This window comes from Cynocephalus volans, chromosome 11 (assembly GCF_027409185.1).
Source record: "Cynocephalus volans isolate mCynVol1 chromosome 11, mCynVol1.pri, whole genome shotgun sequence".
Classification (NCBI taxonomy): Eukaryota; Metazoa; Chordata; class Mammalia; order Dermoptera; family Cynocephalidae; genus Cynocephalus; species Cynocephalus volans.
Window position 1 is genome coordinate 39,965,617 of NC_084470.1, and position 22,342 is coordinate 39,987,958.

The following is a 22,342-nucleotide window of genomic DNA, read 5'->3' on the forward strand; positions in this document are numbered from 1 at the left end:
CCCCCGGGGAGCGCGGCTGGAAAGGTGCACTTCAAAGAGACGTGGCTGGGGCGCCCTAACCCGGGCGCGCCTTCCGCCCCCTCCAGGCCGCCATTAGCATTCTGTTTTTCCCAGGGCCTCCCCTCCCTCCTGCCCGCCTGCCGGGATTTTGCCTTTCCGGTGGATTACTTGTCAAAGAAAGAAAATAGGGTATTTAGCTCAGCTTTTGTTCTCCACCTACTTGGTTAAACGCCCGACCCCGAAGGAGTTAAGTGAGTTGGTCGGAAGCCTTCCGCAGGGTTCTGGCTCTAGGAGAAGGCACCCCGAACTGGAAGTCCAGAAAAAGATGCCATCTGGATGCTCTCGCGGACGGTCCCTGTGGCCCTCGGTGGCGGCATCTGCAAGTTGAGAGGACAAGTGCAGAGCAAGATCAAGCACAGAGGGCTGCTGTTGAGGGAAGGCGGGAGGAGGCCCTCAAGTCCAGGCCGGCCTGGGATGCTTAATCACTCAGCAAGGTCCGGGAGGGTCCACGAACCCCCCTGACCCCACAGGTTACGAAGGGTCCGCAGGAAAGGAGTACCTAAGGGGGAGGGGGCGGGGCAAAGAGCAGCTGGGTATACTTCTCCACGTATCTGGGGCTGACTTTCAAGAATAGAGTTTATCCTCAAATTTACAACCAAAGGAAGAAAATAATAAAAGCAGCAGCAGCTGGCTATAGGCCGGACTTTCTGCTTTACTTGTTTCATCTTCTTAAATCAGCACCCTAAAATGTTATCCCATTTTACAGAAGAGTAAAGCAATGCTTGAAGAGGTGAAGGACCTTGCTCTAAGCACACAGCTAAAAATGGTAGCCCGGGAATTTGAATCCAGGCTGGCTGAGCTTTAGGGCTCCCAGAGGAGGGGTTAAGTACGTGTGAATGGGGCGGGGTGTGAGTAGTTGTTTTCTTTGGGGATAAGGGGGCTCAGAGGTAGTCAGTGGGTTGGGGACCTCGTGTAGCTTCGGAGGAAGCGAGTGGACGGCGTTCAGTGACCATCTGCAGCCTGGGGACCTTTAGAATGAGTCTCTTTGGAGGAAGCCGGGCCCCGTCACTCCACTTTAACCCCCCATCTCGGGGTCGAGTCGGCCACCCTCTCTTGGAATACTCATAACATGGGTGGACCACTTTCTGTGAGCTAAGGCAGGGCCACGCCGGCCCTTGGCATACATTACCCCATTTGAGCCCTCACTGCCGCCTGTCACAGGCGGCTGCTTTCATCATTCCCATCTTGCAGATAAGAAAATAGAGTCTGCGTGGAATAACGTTAACTTGCCTCAGGGGTACACGATTTGCGACGGCCCCGGGAGCTGAAAAGGCGACGCCTTCTCCCTGGAACTCTGCAACCTTTTACAGAAAATTGAGGTCTCCCTGCCCCGAGCTTTTATGGAGGGGCATCCGCAGAGGAGCAGCGGCGAAGCAACAGCCAGCTGTGCCGCATCTCCGACCCCACCTCTCTGGCCCGCCAAGTCTTCTTTTATCCCACTCCCCGCCCGGGATTGCGGCAGCCCCGCCCCTCACATCAAGGCGTTCTCCTGAGCTGGGGTTTTGGGACATCGGGGGAGTTTTCTCGCCTCCCCGGCAGACGCTCGAAGCCTTTGAATTGCGCACGGGCGGGGAGCGAACAGGCTCGTCTGCTTTCTCCGTCCTCTGCGCGCGGGACCTCTGCGGTCGCCCTGACCCCGCAACGCGCTGCTCCGAGACCGCGCACTCGCCGTCAGGGAACCGATCTCCCCATCCACGGAGCCTTTTAGGGCTCTGAGCGCTTGGCTATTGCACCCACCGTGACGCACAATCTTTCCTGCCCACTCCCTGGTCGGCGCGGCCCGAGAAAAAAATGCCAGTTCCAGGCAGGGGCTCCAACCTAGACGTCAGGCGCCCGAGCGAAGGAAGGCTCTCCCGGCGCCTGCCCGCCTAGCAGGACGCAGGCCAGGGTCCCGCGACCTCATCCCCGCGCCGTCCAAGGCTCAGATCTCCCATGTACTAGGGGTTGTTCTCGGGTAGTCGGGTGCCTCAGTTTCCTTCATCACCGTCCTCCACAAGTACCCACCCACTCCAGGTTGTCTTGAGTTTTTAAAAAGATGTGGGGGGAGGGGGGGGTCCCACATATTTCCTCTTGCCTTCCCTCTTTGCCTTTTCACCCTGCGAGTCTTCTCTGTATCTGAGGTGAGGCTCCAGGGCACAGGATAATTTCGACGCCTTTGACCTCACCAACAGTTATGTATCTCACAACAATACAATATATTATATATAACAATACATTATATAACATAGAATCCATATATACTTAAAAACATACTTGTATAAGGTTTAAAAAGCAAAACCCCAAAAGCCACCAGGTTGCAATGTCTCGCGCCTTCCAATTTCCCGACCAGAAGGCAACCACTATAGTTTCTCGTGTGCGTATTTCCGGGGCTATTATATCACATGCTCGCACCAGCAAGTACGTGTACGTACCTGCACTCCTTATCTGTCCCTCCCCATCTGCACGCTTTTATACACACTATTCAACACTTTGCTTTTTTTTTTTTTCCACTTAAAATGTATCTTTAGGTTAGTTCCTAAAGACGTCGGAATTTCTGCTAGCTGGGCACATGCTGGGCGCACAATTGGCAGGAAATGTTTAAAAATTAGATATTGGTGCTTCGGGAGCGGGGGGCTGGTTCCTTCCAGCTGCGCAGCAGCAGCGACCCACGCTGCGGTCCTCTCTGAGGCCGGCAGCCAGATGTCCTGTGCCCCCGGAAACGCACCTGCGAGGAGAGGTTTGCGCAGCGCGAGGCGCAGCACCCCCTTGCATCGCGTACGCGGAACCCCTCCTGGGCCTCGCTGTGGGAGTTTCCCTTTTTCTGAGACCCCTCATTATGTGGCTTCTGAGACCCCAGAAGCGGGTAAACAAGCTCTCGGACCCTGTCCTGTGCTCTTGGGGTCGTGGGAGGGAGAGTGATCTGCTAGACAGTCCCAATGCTGCCTTAGGTCAGATCAAAGGGAAGTACCTGGAGGGACCATCAGCTCTATTAACATCCCGCTTGGCTTGGCTGCTGGGGGCGGGGATAGTGTTGGGCAGATGCGGACCAGGAATCGCGTGTTGCCAAAGGCCCAAGGAGTCACCTCATCAGAAATACTTCCTGAATTCCCCTCGGTCCCAATGGCAACTCTTGAAGATGTAGAAGCTTCCTAAGCTTCTCCCTAGAAATCGTGCTATTTGCCTCAAGACATTCAACAATATCAAAAAACACTGATTGACTTAGGACATGTGTTAGGCATTGTGCTGCCTGCTGGGGTGCAGAACTGACCATGGTGACAAGGACAAATTGCCACGTCCTGGGGAGCTGGTGGTAGATGCAGACAACATGAAAACAGCAAATAAGAGAATATCAGAAAATATCCAAACAGGATAATGCGGTGGTTCTCAATCTTGACGCACACTCGACTAATCTGGGGAGTTCTTAAAAATTTATTCGTAACACCTTGAACGAATAAATAAAAATCTCTGGGAGTTAGATCCAGGGACCAGTATTACTTAAATATCCTCCAGGTGATTCTTTCCCGTGTGCCGCAAAGTTGGAGAACCACTGGACTTATGGGTTTGGGAGTTGGTAGAAGCCCTTTTCCCAGAGTTGACGTTTGAGCTGAGACAGCAATGCGGGAGGTGGCAGACTCTGTGCCCAGCCCTGTGTCTGCTGGTGCTCTGGGACTGACAGCGGGGAAGGGAGAAAGGGCTTTTTAAGAGCAGAAGGAAGCATGTGAGACGGAAGCATCTGGTCACAGTGTTCTTCATCGCTGGGAAGTCTCTCAATTGCCCAATTCTTAGGGAAGATTTAAACATCACTGAAAAATATCTAGTTTATGATGATCAATTTTTAAACATAATTTTAAAAGCAAATAATGCAGGAAAATATTTTAAAAGTAATATAATGCTAGAAAGCTTCTAACAGTAACTTCATGAGGTATTTCATGAGAACATTTCAACAAATCTAGACACTATCCATTCTTATGCACCAGTGTTGTGTTTACCATAAAGAAAAAAAGCTACTCCCTAGAATTTTAATTTTGTGTTTATCAAAAGAACCGCTTATTTAGGCAAAGTGTTATTTTCATAGTTCACTCAAGTTGTTGGGCGTTTTTTTCTTTGTTTGTTTGGCAGGCAGGCACCCGGGGATCCCAACCCTTGACTTTGGTGTCACAACACCAGGCTTTAACCAACTGAGCTAGCCGGCCAGCCCCCATAGTTTACTCATGCACATACAATAAAAGCTGTATGCACAGGCAGTGACAGCTGTGTCACTACTGCCACCTTACCAACAGTGATCGTAAGATACCACCGATTGTAGAATGCATCTAAATTTCCAAGAATTTGAAGGGTGTGTTGTAGAATTGACTCAATCCAGTGACGTCCAGTGAGCTCACTACTGTCAGAGCCTTACACCTTTCAGCTCACTTAATCCTCACAGCAACCATATGAGGTAGAACTATTTTTAATAACATTTACAGATGAGAAAACCGAAGCACTGAAAGGGGTTACTTTTAAGTTAGACCACTACCAAGTTATAGATAAAGGACATAAATCCACTGTGGACTTCACTACCACACCAAACTGAGAAAATTGTCCAGACGAGTCAACTGGGACACAGAAAGGTTGAAAAGAAGGGTATGGAGTGAGAAGTAAGAGAAAGGGTTTGAGAGTACAATGTAGTGGTAGATTGGGATCTGTATTTCCGTTTGACTTCAGTTTCATAACTGTTTGGAAGTAGAAGGGATCACATGGTAAAACAGTATTATACAGCCAAGGGTACTCATGTCATTCATTATAAGAACTTATAGTAAAGAAATGATTTCTGCATATATTCAGTTCATTTCTTAAAAAATTTAAAATTGATACATAATCATTGTACATATTTATTGGGAACATGAAATAATTTGATACATGTTTACAATTTGTAATGATCAAATCAGGGTAATTGGATATCTATCACCTATGCATTTATAATTTATTTGTGTCAGGAACATTCTAAATCTTCTTTTCTAGGTATTTTGAAATATACAATAACTTATTGTTAACTATAGTCATCATACTGTGCTCTCAAACACTACAACTTTTTCCTTCTATCTAATTGTATTTTTATACCCATTAACCCACCTTTCTTCATCTCCCATTCTCCCTCCCCTTCCCAGGATCTGGTAACCACTTTTCTACTCTCAACCAGAAAGCTACCATATATGAGTGAGAATATGTTATATTTCTTTCTGTACCTGGCTTATTTCACTTAACATAATGACCTCCAGGCTCATCCACATTGCAGCAAATGCCAGAATTTCATTCTCTTTTATGGCTGAGTAATATTCCATTGTGTATATTACGACATTTTCTTTATCCATTCATCCATTGATAGACACATAAGTTGATTGCATATCTTGGCTGTTGTGAATAGTGCTACAATAAATAAGGGGGTGCAGATATCTCTTGCATACACTGATACATACCCAGCAGTGGGGTTGCTGGATCACATGGTATTTCTATTTTCAGTTTTTTGAGGAAACTTAATACTGATTTCCATTGTGGCTGTACTAATTTACATTCCCATTAACATTGTAAAAGCATTCTTCTTTTTCTGCATCCTCCTCAGCATTTACTATTTTTTGTCTTTTTTATGATAGTAATCTTAACTGGGATGAGATGATATCTCATTATGATTTTGAGTTGCATTTTCCTAATGAGTAGTGATGTTGAGCATTTTTTCATATAGTTGTTGGCTATTTTTATATATTCTTTTGAAAAATGTCTATTCAGATCATTTGCCCATTTTTAAAATCAGATTTTTGTTCTTGTTGTTTGTGATTTTTGTTATTGTTGAATTGTTTGAGTTCTTTGTATATTCTGGTTATTAATTCCTTATTGGTTGGGTAGTTTGCAAATATTTTCTCCCATTCTGCAGGTGTCTCTTCAGTGTCTTTCCTTGGCTGTGCAGAAGCTTTTTAGTTTGATATAATCTCACTTGTCTATTTTTGATTTCATTACATGTACTTTTGAGGTCTTACCCCAAAAAATCTTTGCCCAGAACAATGTCCTTTAGCGTTTTCCCAATGTTTTCTTCTAGAAGTTTCATAGTTTCAGGTCTTATGTTTAGACTTTTAATCCATTTTGAGCTGATTTTGGTATACAGTGACAGACAGGGGTCTATTTTCATTCTTTTGTGTATGGATATTCAGTTATCCCAGCACAATTTATTGAAGAGGCTCTCCTTTCCCCAATGTATGTTCTTGGTGCCTTGGTCAAAAATGAGTTGGCTGTAAATGTGTGAATTTTTTTCTGGGTTCTCTATTCTGTTTGTTTGTTTTTTGGTGGCTGGCCAGTATAGGGATCTAAACCCTTGACCTTGGTGTTACCAGCACCATGCTCTAAACAAATGAGCTAGCCTGTATTCTGTTCCATTGGTCTTTGTGCCTATTTTTATGTCAATATCATGCTGTTTTGACTACTATTGCTTTGTAGTATATTTTGAAGTCAGGCAGTATGATGTCAGGTCATATTTTTTAAGTAAACATTTTTTAAAATTGACATAAAATGCATACAGAAAAGTGCAAATATCCTAAATGTACATCTTCATACATTTTCCCAAACTGAACACACTTGTATAACCAGCATTTATGTTACGAAATCCAGTATTGCCCAAACCCCAAAAGCTCCTCCATTCTGCAATCTGTTATTTTATATACATATATATATATACATATATATATATATATGAGCGTAACATTTAAAAATCTAGCAATTTAAGGATCACACCTTATACTCTTAGCATTTTTTTTTCTCTTAACAATGTATGTTGGAAATTATTTCATATCAACACATAAAAATTCCTTTGGCCAGTACAGAGCATTCTGTTGTATAAATGCATCATGGCTTATTTATTTCCACTGATGGACATTTAGGTTTTTCCAGTTTTTTGCTATACAAATAATTCTATGTTATGTAACCTTTTGCATTGCTGTAGTTTTTTTCCCATCTAGCATCAACTGAATCAGAATTTCTAGGATTGTGCCTTTTAATGAAAGGTTTTTTGGTGAATTTGATGTATGGTGAAACATACCTCAAGCACTTTTTTTTTTTCAGGCTCTCTCAAACCCTCATTTTGTGAATCTTAGCACTTCTATAGACTTGGCCCAGTTACTTTCCACTGGTGATTGGAAGAGGACTCCATGTGGGATGTTCTGGTCTTCTCCTTGGGCCAACTGTCTGGCTCCAGAGTCCATGCTCTTATCCACTGTACCAATCTATTCATCACAAATGCAACTGACATTAGACATTTGTGAATAGAATAAAGGTAGGGTGACTGTGGTGCACTGGAGAACACATGATCTCACCCAAAGTGACAATCACTATTTAGCCTGTGTCCACTGTTACTAGGTGAAAAGTGGAGAACAGTTTAGCCTATTCTACTGATTTTTCAAGAAAAGCCAGAATTTAGATATTTATTTTAAGTATCTGGATTTTAAAATATTGGGAACCATTAACCTATTTTAAGATGCAGAATCATTTTGCATAGGGCAAAGAAAGCACATTTAAGGGTTGAATGTGGACTATGGGATGGTTGATTTACCCCTGGAGTGGACCATCACTTCTGGACTAAAATCCACCTAACTAGATGACTCATTCTGAGCAAAGAGCAGTGAGCGGGGTAAGAAGAAGAACTTTTGTTATTTATATACCTTCATCCCTTTCTTTTCCTTTACCTCCCTTCTTCCCCCCTGCTCTTCCTTCTTCAGTGAGATCAGAGCTAACTGTGTTATTTTTTAATGTTTCAAATAATTTCTCCAATATTTCTATGCTGAACATAAATTGTTTGTGAAAATATTTAAAAGATTTTATAGAAAATGTTCACACAAACTACACTTGGGTTAAAAGGGCTTCCAGAATGAAGAAAAACTCTATTAAATACCAAATAAGTTGGGGAATCTTGATAGTTGCCTCCAAGTTTGTAATTGATCTTGGATGGTAGCACATGGATGAGTAAAAGTCCAGGCTTTGAGGTCCCACAGACCTATTTTCATTTCTGAATTCACCTCCTATTTGTACAAAGTTGGGCAAATTACTGAACTTTTACAGCTATAATGTTTTCATGTGTAAATTGAGATACTAATATCTCCTTCAGAGAGATTGTTTAAGCATTAAATGAAACTATTTAAATCATTTATCTGAATGTTCAGGATGTAGTATATCTTCTGTAAGGAATAGTAGATGCTATACTTATGTACAGCATAGCTGTACATCATCATACACACACATATAGGAAGTAAGTATACATACACATACATAACACATACATATATACATATTTGTGTGGATGTGTAGCTATTTCTTGTGTGTGTGTGTGTGTATGCGTGTGATATAGGAAGCAGAAGAACTAGGATCAAAGAAGAGAAGTTCAAAGGAAGCTGACTGAGATGGAAGCATAAGTGTAGCGAACCTGGTTTCACTATCAGTTAGAATGTCTTATTCAATAGGATCACAAAGCTGAATATTTCCAGGGATTACTCAGTGAGCCAGTCATGAGTCTCTGCTTTGGTTGCCTGTGTTTATTAGGTTAACCAATGTATGAGGAAGTTCTTTGTACTTATGGGACAAAGAAAACTGTAAACCACCATTCAAGTTTGAATTCTGGGAGATTTTTCTGGGATTACACCATTTTGACAGTGCAAAATCCCCTTCTTTAACACAAATTTGTTAAGGACTTACTATGTGCTAGCCCTGAGAATACCAAGATTAATAAGGTTAGATCTATGATTATGAGGAGCATTAAATCTACTGATCCTGTAACATTGCCACTTTCATTACTAAAAAAACCTACAAAGATTGCTGGCAATACAAAACTAACCAAACAAGGGCACCAACAAAAACAAGACAATTTAATGTCAAAGAAAAAAATCCCATTTTAAAATGTTATCTAGAAAGAATTATTACTTATGGATTGATTGTCACTTACTGATTTTGCATGGCTAATTCTTTAAGGACCTAGTATTAACACTGCTGAATAGAACAATTAAACTTGTCACTCCCAAGAAGAGGAATGGATATCACTTTAATCTCTTTAGCATCACTTGTAAATACGGGAAGTAACACTGTTGCCAGTATGCGGTCTTTGTCTAGGAGGGATAACAATACATTTTTAATTATCTCCCTCTATTTAGGAGTTCATTGTATTAATGTTCACATTCATACAAAATGTACTGCAGCAGCTGCTTGTGGGAAAGAGGATAATCAGCATCCCAGATTTATGAAAATGGTGTAATTCCCCTCAGATTTCCCTTTCTGAACTTGAGGAAAGTGGCCAATTATTTCTCTCTTGAAGATTCTCAGATGTTGTAGGGTGTGACAGACAGAAGAGTGATGCCATTTCTTCATTTAGAACTGCTATTAAACTCATTTCTTTTCCCTCTAAAAAGATTTGATGGTACAGGACATAGAGGAAGAACTACAGAGGAAATACGTGGTTTTTATTCTTATTCTCAGAAAAAACAATGGGCAAAATATAACTACTAGATGATAGAAATTTAAAGTAGTATTTTTTTTTTTAAGTATGGCCTATCAGGTAACACATAACTGAAATGGGCAGTACTTTCCAAGCATTTCCTTAAATTTTATAAAAATTATTCACATACTTATTCATAAAGAAAGCCTCAAACTTGTCTTTCCCGTCCAAAATATTTGAAGTTGCAAGATCATGTTTTTTGACCATTGGGAAAAAATTTTTAATTAGCAATACAAATTTGAATATTCTAAATTATGACCACTTGGGAATTTATAAAAAGCAAACCAATCACTCTTCTATAACATTATTTGGTCTAAAAGGGAAATCTAAAATACTAAGTATGTTTAAAAGAGTAATAAAAACATATAAACAGCATATATCTGAATTATTGGGATGCAGCTGTAACTATAGCTATTCTAGTTTCTTTCCATTTCCATATGATTTTAGATTTAGCTTGTCAATATCTGTAAAGCTGTAGTTTTAAATGGGTTTATAATACAAGTGAAAAAGAGGCATAAATGAACTAAAGATTTAAATTAATATTTTAGAAAAAGAAAAATCCTGCATTCATATGTGTTTTTGTTTGTCATTAATACTTTATTTTATTGTTGCTTTTTCTATTTTTAAAAAAAGTCCTGCTGAGATTTTGATAGGGACTACATAGTTTTTAGCTCACATCTTAATATTGAAGAAAAAGTCAGAGTCTTCCCCAGAAGCCCCCAGCTTCCCCTCCAGTCTCAGGGGCTTGAATTAGGTATCCTGCCCATCACTGAAGCAATCTCTGTCTGGAGAGATGGGGGCACTCTAGGATCTGGGTATAACACACAAACAGCTTCTCAAACCTAGGGCTGTAAGGAGTGGGAAAGGATAAAATAAATACCAGGGTGATGACAAACAATAATTCACTGCATAAGACATAAGCCTAAGGATGAAGGTACTGGGGAAGAGAGTCTGCCTGCAGACTTGGGGACTCTTAATTGTTCATTCATTTATTCATTTGACAAATAGTTACTAAACTCTTACTATGTGTCACTCACTATTCTAAGTTTTGTGTTCATGGTAATGAAGAAGATAGACAAGTCTTTCTTTTCAAGAAATCTATAAAAATCTAGCTAAGCTCTGGCTGTAAAATGAGAAAAAAGATTATAAAAGGAGGGACAGAAAACAAATAAGGAAAACAAGTGTGTAAGGCGATTTCTGACCATGGTGAATTGATGATGTAAACAATGAAGGATGGTGTGAAAAGCTGACTGGGAGAGCTGCTCTAGACAGGGAGCTCAGGAAGATCACTCTGGGGAGTTACAGTCCACGAATCTCAAAAACACATTCTCAGCATAGGGGCAGCAAGTAGAACAGCCTTGAGTTGGCAACTGGTTTAAAGCATTTGAAAACCAGACAGGAGACTGGTGTGGCTCAAGAGTGACACGAGGTGAGGTGAGAGAGGTAGGCAGGGGCCAAATCATGCAGGATCTGTGGACCCTAATAAGCATTTTACGTTTTAGTCTAAATGCAATAAGAAGCTACTGAAAGATTATAAGCAGAGGAGAGATAGAATTTAATTTATGTTTTAAAATTATCCCTCTGGCTTTTATGTAGAAAAGAAATAACCAGGTAAGAATAACAACAGGGGAACTAGTTATGGAGCTTCTGCACTGGTCCAAGCAAGAGATGATGATGGCTTGAGTTTAGGGAATTGCAATAAACACGGAGACCACTGGTTTCAAGAGATGTTTTGGATTAGAGACTTCTGGACTTGTTGATTAGGTGGATGATGTGTATTAGGGACTGGAGTAGGAGAGTGACTGCAGATGAAACTCTGGATTCTGTACAGATTTGTGACGAAATCTGCAGAAACTTTAGGAGATAAGACTACATAATGAGAAAGCTACCACTAGTGAGTATGGAGAAGAATTGTTTGTTAAATGATGGCAGGAGATTAGCTAGCAATTGCGGGGAAGGGAGGCTTCATTTTAAATTGATACCTCACACAGCATGTGAAAATAAATTCTAGGCGTTTTAAAGAGATAAATTTTTAAAAAGTAAACATACTCGAATATTTATCACATTTTTAGAGAGTGCTTAATTTTCTAAATTTAGAAAAGATGCTTTTATAACTATCAAAGAAAAGATAGGTAAATTTGCCTGTAAAAAATAGAGAACTTCTATAATTCAAAAAGCTGGAAACCAAAATGAAATAGAACGGTGGATTAAGGAATACTCATAATATATATCATATGTTCAATAAGGGAATAATAATATTATACTAAGTGATAATGAACAAAATTGTTCGTAAAAGAAATCTACATAAAACAAAGATATAACTTACTAGTAATTTAAGCAATGCAAAACAATAAAAACAACAAGAAAAAGCACTGAGTATCTTTTTGCCTAACAGTAATAAATATTTTTAAAATGATAAAACGTAATGTTGGTGAAGATATCAACTGTGGTAACATAAATGGGTTTAATCCTTTTATCATTTAAAAGTGAATATGTTTTTAAAATGTATACAAAACCAGGAGAGAAATACTTAACTTTGAGAGTGGTTGTGTTATTTCAGTAGGATGGGTTTTTAAAAATGGTATATTGTTTTAATTTGAATTTTAAAAATTAATTAATGACCAAAGTTGAGTGTCTTTTCATGTTTAATACCATTTGCATTTCTTTAAAAAATCTATTTGTGATTTTTAAAATGAATAAAACCCTTATTTTATTGTTAATCACTAACAACTTTATTTTGAATATCAATCATTCATAATATGCGTTTTAATACAATTTTGTTTAACATGAATCTTCTACTTCAGACGGTCTCTTAGACCTATAGCTGGGACAAATCGGTTTCTGGGGTGTTGGAGAAGTCCTCAGGATTAAGAAGTGCCAATTTCTGATTGGTTGAATTTGCTTATGATTTGATTGGTCCTCATATATGTCAGTAATGCACAGAAGGGCAGGCTGGAGGCCTTTTCTTTTTCTTTACAAAGAACACAATTGCTTTTATTTGTTATCAGTACCTATCTGACAATCTCTAGTTTAGTAGATTTTCCAGATGAAATGCTCCAATGTTTCACAGAAGTATGGCTAAAAACACACGTTTATATTGTAGAGTTGACAAAATCGTCACTGGTGTGAATGAAGTAGGAATTGATCATTCTCCAATGCTCTCTGTTTGTCATTTTGTATTTGGCCTCAGAGGGTGGGGGGGTCTTGTAGCACCCAGTTTATCTATTAACCAAGATGCCTTTGACCAAGACAATGGCCCAAGATCCAGCTGGAAGAGACAAGCCTAGTTGCTTCCCTAACTGTCAAGGAACACCCTAAGCAAAGGAAAGGGTAGCAGGTAGGGGTCAAGGTGGAAATGAAACAAGGCCATCTGGGTTGCCTTGTGCTTTTCTTCCTAGGTGCTGGCCAAACATCTGGAGTGTGAATAGGCTTAGCTCTGGTTGAAGACGAGGGTTGAGGCAGACACTGCCACCTGGTTTCACATAAACATATAAAATATGTCTTTTAAAGGTTTGAACAGGGTGCTAACAAATTCTGTTCTCTTGAGAAACACTCTCTCAGGCCACTGGCACAGGGTGTGTGTTTATATACAAGTGCAGGGAAGAGGAAAGGTGGCAAAAAGCAGTCAGGAAATCTAAGAGACCAGAATGCAGTGGAAAGAGGACCTAGCCATGCTCCATTACGTACTAGCCGGGTGACATGGCAAGTTTCTTAACTTTTCTGTGTCTCAGTTTCTCATCTGTAGAGTGGAGATAATATTTCCTACCTCATAGGTTTGCTGTGAAGATTAAATGAGCTGATTTATGATGTGTTTATAAAAGTACTTGACACATAATAAGTGACCAATAAATGTTAGCATCATCAGCATCGACACCTTTAAGAAGGTCTCTGGGGTCCATCTGGGACACACTCTTTTTTCCATTAGCTGGAAACTCTGCAGGTGGATGTTATAGATTCCATGAACTTTCTTCAGCAAGATTGTTTTCTCAGAGCAAAGAGTAAATGCAGTTCACCTCATTTTTCTATTTTCAAAGATAAGGTTAGACTTTTTTTCTTTGTCCCTATGTTTGTAAAACCCAGAAATCAGATCACAGATGTGAAACAGGCAATGAAGAGACCAAGCGGGTACAATTCAAATGGGTGGTACACTGACATTAATTCTTCATCCTTGAAAAAAGAAGAGTGTCCTCATTTTAACTTTTTATATTATTTATTTTCTTTTGTTTTTTATTGTAACACAGTTGATTGTACATATCTGTGGGGTACAGCATTGAATACCAATACCTGTGTGCAATACATGATGCAATTTTAGCATAATTAGTATAATTATGAATTATACTATAATTTAGAATAATTCGTATATTCACACTATACAATGTAATCATTTGTTGGGGCCCTTTACCAGTTCCTCCCTTACTCCCCCCCTCCCCCTTTCACACCTCTGGTAACCTCAGCTCTGTTCTCTCCTTTTGAAAGTTCAACATATTATTGTGACTGTTGTATCATTTTATTTTTTAATTTATTTGTTTGTTTTGTAGCTCCCACTTATGAGTGAGGACATGGAATATTTCTCCTTCTGTGCCTGGCTTATTTCACTTAACGTGATTCTCTAAACTCATCCATGTTGCTTTGAATAGCAGTATTTCATTCTTATTTATGACAGAGTAGTATTCCATTGTGTATATATAACACATTTTCCTTATCCAATTGTCTGATGATGGACATTTAGATGGGTTTCAACTCTTGGCTACTGTAAATAGAGCTGTGATAAACATGGAAATGCAGGTCCCCATTTGAAATGATTTCCATTCATTTTGGTATATACCCAGCAGTGGAATTCCTGGATTGTATGGTAGATCTATCTGTAGTTGTTTGAGGAAGCTCCATACCATTTTCCATAACGGCTGCATGAATTTATAGTCCCACCAACAGTGTAGGAGGGTTCCTCTTTGTCCACATCCTCATCAGCATTTCTTATTCTCTGTTTTCTGACAATAGCCAGTCTAACTGGGGTGAGATGATATCTCAGTGTGGTTTTCATGTGCATTCCACTGATGCTGAGTGACATTTAGCACTTTTTCATGTGTGTGTTGGCCATTTGTATGTCTTCCTTTGAGAAATACTTATTCAGCTCTTTTGCCCACTTTTTAATCAGGTAATTTGTTCTTTTTATTGTTAAGTTGTTTGAGTTTCTTGTACATTGTGGATATTAATCCTTAGTTGGATGCCTAGTTTGCATATATTTTCTCCCATTCTGTAGGTTGTCTATTTGCTCTGTCAATTGTTTCTTTTGCTGTGCAGAAGATTTTTAGTTTGATATTATCCTACTTGTTTATTTTTCCTTTTGTTGCCTGTGCTTTGGGGGTCATATTCATGAAGGCTTTGCCAATTCCTGAAGTGTTTTCCCTAGGTTTTCTTTTAGGAGTATCATATTTTTAGGTCTTATATTTAAGTCTTTAATCCATTTTGCATTGATTTTGGTACATGGTGAGAGGTATGGGTCTAGCTTTCATTTTCCTACATATGGATGTCCAGTTTTCCCTGCACCATTTATTGAAGAGGCAGTCTTTTCCCCAATGTATGTTCTTGGTGCCTTTGTTGAAGATCAGTAGGCTGTAAGTCTGGAGGTTGATTTCTGGGTTCTCTATTCTGTTCCATTTGTCCATGTGTCTTTGTTTATGCCAGTACCATGCTGTTTGCATTACTATAGCTTTGTAGTATAATTTGAAACCAGGTAGTGTTATGCCTCTGGCATCATCATCATCATCATTATCATTATCATTATTATTATTATTATTATTTTGCTCAGGACTGCTTTAGCTATTCATGGTCTTTTTTTTGCATATGAATGTTAGGATTGTTTTTTCTATTTCTCTGAAGAATGACATTGGTATTTTCATGGGGATCACATTGTATTTGTAGATCACTTTAGGTAGTATGGACATTTCCACTTTGTTTATTCTTCCAATCCAAGAGCATGGAATGTCTTTCCATCTTTTTGTGTTCTATTTAATTTCTTTCAACAGTGATTTGCAGTTCTCATTGTAAGGATCTTTCACCTCCTTGGTTAAGTTGATTCCTAGGTATTTTATATTTTTAGTGACTATTGTAATGGATTAGCTTTCTTGATTTCTTTTCTGCTAGTTCATTGCTGGAGTATAAAAATGCTACTGATTTCTGCATGTTGATTTTGTATCCTGCAACTTTACTGAAATTGTTTATCAACTCTAAGAGTTTTTTGGTAATCTTTAGGCTTTTCTCCATATAGGATCATGTCAACTGCAAACAGGAACAATTTGACTTTTTCTTTCCCAATCTGGATGCCCTTTGTTTCTTTCTCTTTTGTGATTGATCTGGCTAGTACTTCCAATGCTATGTTAAATAGGAATGATGAGAGTTGGCATCTTTGTCTTGTTCTTGCACTTAAGGGAAAAGCTGCCCCATTTAAGGTGGTATTGGTGGTGGGTTTGTCATATATGGCTTTTATTGTGTTGAAATACTTTCTTTCTATACCTAAATTGCTGAGAGTCTTCATCATGAAGGGACATTGAATTTTGTCAAATGCTTTTTCTGCATCTATTAAGATAATCAGATGGTTTTTGTACTTGACTTTGTTGATGTAGTATATCATATTTATTGACTTGTGTATGTTGAACCATCCTTACATCCCCAAATGAATACCAACTTATCATGGTGTATTATTTTTTTTTTGTTGTGCTGTTGTATTTTGTTTGCTAATATTTTATTGAGGATTTTTGCATCTATGTTCATCAGAGATATTCACCTGTAATTTTCTTTTTTTGTTGTTCTCTTTGTTTGGTTTTGTTATTAGGGTGATGTTGGCCTCACAGAATGAGTTTGGGAGAATGGCCTCTGTTTCAATTTTTTTGGAAGACTTTGAAGAGAATTGATACTAATTTAAAGGTTTGGTAGAATTCAGCAGTAAAGCCATCTTGTCCTGGGTTTTCCTTTTGGGGAGACTGCCGATTATTGTTTCAGTCTCGTTGCTTGTTATTGGTCTGTTCAGGTTTCCTGTTTCTTCTTGGTTTAGTCTTGATAGTTTATATGAGTTCAGAAATTTATCCATTTCTCCCAGGTTTTCATATTTGTTGGCATATAGTCGTTTATAATAGTCTCTGTGATATTGGTTGTAATGTCTCCTTTTTCACTTCTAATTTTTGTTATTGGGTCTTCTCTCTTCTTTTTTTAGTTATAGTAGCTAATGTTTTTGTCTATTTTGTTTATCGTCTCAAAAAACCAAATTTTTGTTTCGTTGATCTTTTGTATCATTTTTTGGGGTCTCTATTTCATTTAGTTCTGCTCTGATCTTAATTATTTCTTTCTGTCTACCAATTTTGGGATTGCATTTTTCTTTTTTTTTTCTAGTTCTTTGAGATATAGCATTAAGTTGTTAATTTGAAATCTTTGTATTCTTTTGATGTAAGCATTTATTGCAATAAATTTCCCTTGTAGTACTGCTTTTATAGCATCCCACAGGTTTGGGTATGATGTGTCTTTATTTTCATTAGTTTTGAGAAATTTTTTGATATCCTGTTTAATTTCTTCTTGGACCCATAGGTCATTCAGGAGAATGTTATCTAATTTCCATGTGTTTGTATAGTTTCCAGAACTACACTTGTTATTGATTTCTAGTTTTAATCTGTTGTGGTCTCAGAAGGTACTTGAAATAATTTCAATTTTTAAAAATGTTTTGAGGCTTGATTTGTGACCTAACATGTGGTCTATCCTGGAGAACATCCTATGTGCTGATGAGAAGAATGTATATTGTGTGGTCATTGGATGAAATGTTCTGTAGCTATATGCCAAATCGGATTAGTCTAAAGTGTGTTTTAAACCCTTCTCTGTTGATTTGTTGCATAGATGGTCTGTCCAGTGCTGAGAGAGGGGTGTTCAGTTCCCCTACTATTATTATATTGAGGTGTTTCTCTTTCTTTTGGTCTAATAGCATTTGCCTTATATACATGGGTGCTCCAGTGATGGGTGCATACATATTTATGATTGCTATGTTTTCTTGCTGGATAGATCCCTTTATCATTGTATAGTGGCCTTCTTTGTCTTTTTTTTTTATAGTTTTGAGTTTAAATTCTATTTTATCCAATGTAAGAATAGCTACTTCTGCTCATTTTTTATTTCCATTTTTATTGCATATCTTTTTGCATCCTTTCACTCTTAATCTGTGTGTGTCTTTGCAGGGGAGATGAGTCTCTTGTAGACAGCACATCATTAGGTCTAGCTTTTTAATCCAATCAGCCTGTCTGTCTTTTTAGTGGAGAATTTAATCCATTTACATATAGGGTTGTTACTGAAGGTCTTACTTCTGGCATTATATTGACTTTTATTTGCATGTTTTAAATATATTTAGTCTCTTTCTTTCCCTTTTATTGTTTGTCTTTGTTGTTTGTTGGTTTTTGGAGGTGGTAAGTACAGTTTCTTTTGCTTTCTCATTTACATTTTTGTTCTACCAGTGGGTTTCATTCTTTCTTGTTTATTCATGATAGTGATTATCATTTTTTGGGTTTCAGACAGAGGACTCCCTTGAGGATTTCTTGTAGGGCTGGTCATGTGATAGTGAACTTTCGTAGTTTTTGTTTGTCTGGAAATACAATATTTTTCCTTCATTTCTGAAAGATATCCTTGCTGGGTATAGTATTCTTAGCTGGAAGTTTTTTTCTTTTAGTATTTTGAATATATCATGTTATTCTCTTCTGGACTGTAGAGTTTCTGTTGAGAATTCTGCTGTTAGTCTGACGGGCAATCCATTATAGGTGACTGATGCTTTTCTCTTGCTATTTTTAGGATTTTCTTTGTCTTTGAGTTTTGCCAGTTTGACTATAATGTGCCTCAGAGAGGACTTTTTTGGATTGAATCTGTTTGGCTATCTTTGAGCCTCCTGAATTTGAAGGTCCATGTCTCTCCCTATATCTGGGAAGTTTTCTGCTATTATTTCACTGGATATGCTCTCAATGCCTTTTCCTTTCTCCTCCCTTTCAAGAATACCTATGATTTGTATCTGTGTGCACTTAATGTTGTCTGCTATCTCTCTTAGATTTTCTTTATTTTTAAAAATTCTTTTCTTTGTCCACCTGAGTTATTTCAAGGAGACTGTCTTTGCAGTTAGAAAATTTTCCTTCTGCTTGTCTAGCCTGCTCCTTAAGCTCTCATTTGTGTTTTACATTTTGGAAATGACTTTCAGTTCCATGAGTTCTGCTACATTTTTCTTAAAAGGTATTAATCCTTTTGTAAATTTCCTCTTCACATCCTGAATAGTTTTTCTCAGTTCATTGTGTCATCCAACTGCATATTCTTGTATCTCATTGAGTTTCCTTAGGATTTTTTACTCAGAATTCCTTTTCAGTCATTTCAAGGATTTCCTGCTCTGTGGGGTCTGGTACTTGAGACTTATTGTGTTCCTTTGGTGGACTCATATTTTCCTGTCTTTTCATATTCCTAGTATCTCTACATTGATGTGTGGTTATTTGGTATAGCAGTTTCTTCTTCCATCACTCTCCTTCAGAGGACTCCACTGGTGACCCTCCTTGTGCCAATGCAGTTGAGTAGTCAGTGGTCTGCCTGCACAGTGGCAGTGGCTGCTGTGGCTACTGCTGTGGTAGTAGGCCACTTGTGTGGCTGTGGTGGTTGTGGAAGTGACTTTAGCAGGCTACCACATGGTAGTGGTAGCTCCAGTGGTGGTGGGCTGTTCATACAATGATGGTGGCTGCCTGGCAGTGCTGGTAGTGGTGGCGACTGCAGTAGTGAAAGTTGCATCAGCCATCTACTTTGCTATGATGTCCACAGTGGTGGCCTGCACAGCTCCAGTGTCTGCAGCAGCACTGGGGTTATCTTGCACTGGCAGCAGTTGGTGGCTGCAACTGCTTCCCTGGCAACTGCCGTGTCCTTAGTGGTAGTGGGGTTACCTTGTGGGAGTGGCAGCAGCACCAGTGGCTGCAACTGCCTCCCTTGCATCTGCTGTGTACCTGGTGGCAGCAGAATTAACTTGCAGTGGTGGTAATAGCAGTGGTGGTTCCAGCTGCCTCCCTGGAATCTTCAGTGTCCTTGGCTGTGTCCTTGGCAGCAGTGGGGTTACTTCATGGTGGCAGCAGTGAAACAGAAGGCTGCAACTGCTTACCTTGCATCTGCAATGTCTTTGGTGGCAGCAATGTTAATTTGTGGAAGTGGCAATGGTGGTTGTGGTTGCAGTTGGCCCCTTCACATCTGTGGAGTCTGTGGCTTCAATGATGGGTCACGCACAGGACTGTTTCTCTGCAAGGAGCTACTGTGCAATGGGTGATTGTTCCAGGACTGGACAATGGCTCTGGAGCCTGTGGTTGCTGTTGCAGTGGGCCCATTCTGCAGGAGGAACACAACCTGGGCACCTCTAGTCCCCCATCTTCCTGGAAGTAGGTGTTTTCTTCTTAACTTTTGTGTTGTAAGATTGATGGTGGCAGAACTGGAAGGATAGTGCACTATTTAGAGACTTTGGTGGTATGTGTTACTGGTATCCAATATTTGGAGAGAGGGAGTGATATGGCACTGGGAATCTGAAGATGCACTGGGTCTTGGCACTGGATTTGTTTAATTTTGAAAGTAATCTCTCTTTATGGTTAAAAAGAAAAAAATGCATCATCGTCGTTCTAGTTTCTCCAGAAGACAAGGATTCAAGTGCAAGTATTTTATTTGGGAGATGACAGAACCATCAGTAGGTGACTGAGGGAGTGAAATAAGGAAGTGCAGACAGCCAGTAAAGTCTGCACTATCAAGCAGCTACCACTGTGGTTAAGTAAAGCTTGATCCTGCTCTGGGAACTTTGGAAGAATGTGTAGAACATGTGCTGCAGTTATCTTACTGGAGGAGCGAAGAAAGTGGGGCGTACACCAAACATCATTACTCATTTTTCAAGGGCTGCAACCATGAAGCTGTTGTTGCTGGCCAGCCACACGGGTGGTAGAGGAGGCTGCAGCAGGCAAAAGAGCCTTCAGGGATGGAGGGAAGGAGGGAGGGGGAGGGAGGGGGAAGAGAGAGAGAGAGAGAGAGAGACAGAGAGAGAGAGAGAGAGAGAGAGAGAATGAATATTTGGGCAATTTGAGAAATGTAAGGGAAGAGTATTTTGTTGGCAATCATCAAGGGCCAGTCCTGAAGACAAACCTTTCTTAGGAAATATGCTGAGTTTGAGCAACACAGGCCTACTGAATTAACTTTTTCAAGCACAGGTGTAAAAACTTTTTGTATTGTTTTTGAAACTTTTCTATAAAGAAATTTTTGGAAGTGTATGTCCCCTAAGGTCTGAAATGTTGGTTTGGCACCCAGCACTCTACAATATACAGATAATAAAAAGAAAAAAAAAAGCAGCAATAAAGTCTTATGTACCCTATGATTCATTTTGTAAAACATGTGCAACCCCCCCCCCCGCCACACACACGAAGGAAGCCAGGAAGGATATAGGCAAAAATGTTAGCAGACTGGGTGGTGGGGTGAAGGATGATTTTTGTTTTTTTCTGTGCTTTTAAAATTGGTTACAACGAGCATTTAGAGTTAAACATAAATTATTTAGAAATACATTAGTGGGACTACTGGATAAAGACAATAAATGAAATACACACAAAAATTTACTTTTGGTTCTCCTAGAAAACTTACTAAATGGAGAGTAAATGGGTTATTTTTAAGGGTGTAAACATACAAGGTCAAGGATAGCAGAAATGGGAAGCTGAAAGCCCACTCAAGTTATATCACTGAACTCCAGAGGCTCAGGAGTTGATTGTGCCAAGTACCTGTGTGATGAGGAGAGAAGGAAGCAGGGCTTAAAAGTTGGACAATTGATTGGATGTCTGTTTATGAACAAGTTTCAATTCCCAGTCCCCCTTCTACTCTTTGCACTGGGTGACAATTCCTTTCTAACTTTGCCAGAAGTGGGATGGTTCATATATCAGACACATTCTCTGCACTGAGAACACCAGATGGGTGAGGGTATGGGTGTGTGTGTGTGTGTGTGTGTGTGTGTGTGTGTGTGTGTGTGTGTGTGTGTGTGTGTGTAACAAGTGAGTTTAATGCTTATATTTTGAATTTTGAGAACTCTAGCCTTCTTTGTCCATGTGTTTTCCAGAGGGCTAGCAATCAGGCCTATGCCCATGAGGCAGCAGATTAGTCAGTCCTTCTCTGCTAAAATCAGACTTAGACAAATTTTAGAATAAAAATTCTAAAAATTTTGACATCAGAAGTTCTCCCCACAAAACATCCCAGATCTATAACTCCACAGTAATCCTCATAATACACAAGCCTCACTTAGAACTTACAATAAACTGTTTTGGGTCCCTAACTCTTAATATAAGTAGTTAACCCCAAATCACCATATTTGTACCATATGAATAAAATATGGAGACTAAGACAAACAGAGTCACAGGTTCAGATCCCTATACCAATCAGCTGCCAATAAATAAACAAACAAACAGATAAAAGCTACTTGGAGGAAGCAGAGAGGGAAGAAAACAAACAACAACAAAATAACTGCAACTAAACTATCATCTATATCCTCAGAATGATAAGATCATAAATTCATGAAACAACAGAATGATGCTAGAAAATAGAAGTATTGAAATATCCAGAAAAGAAGATAGAGCATTTGGGATTTAAAAACATGAATGGCAATGAAGCACTCAAAGAAAGCTTAGAATATAAAATTTAGGCAATTTCTCAAAAATTGGACAAAAAAAAATGTAGAAAAAGGGAAATAAAATACAAAATTGGAGGACAAGTTCAGGTGGTCCAGCATTTGAATAATGGAATTTT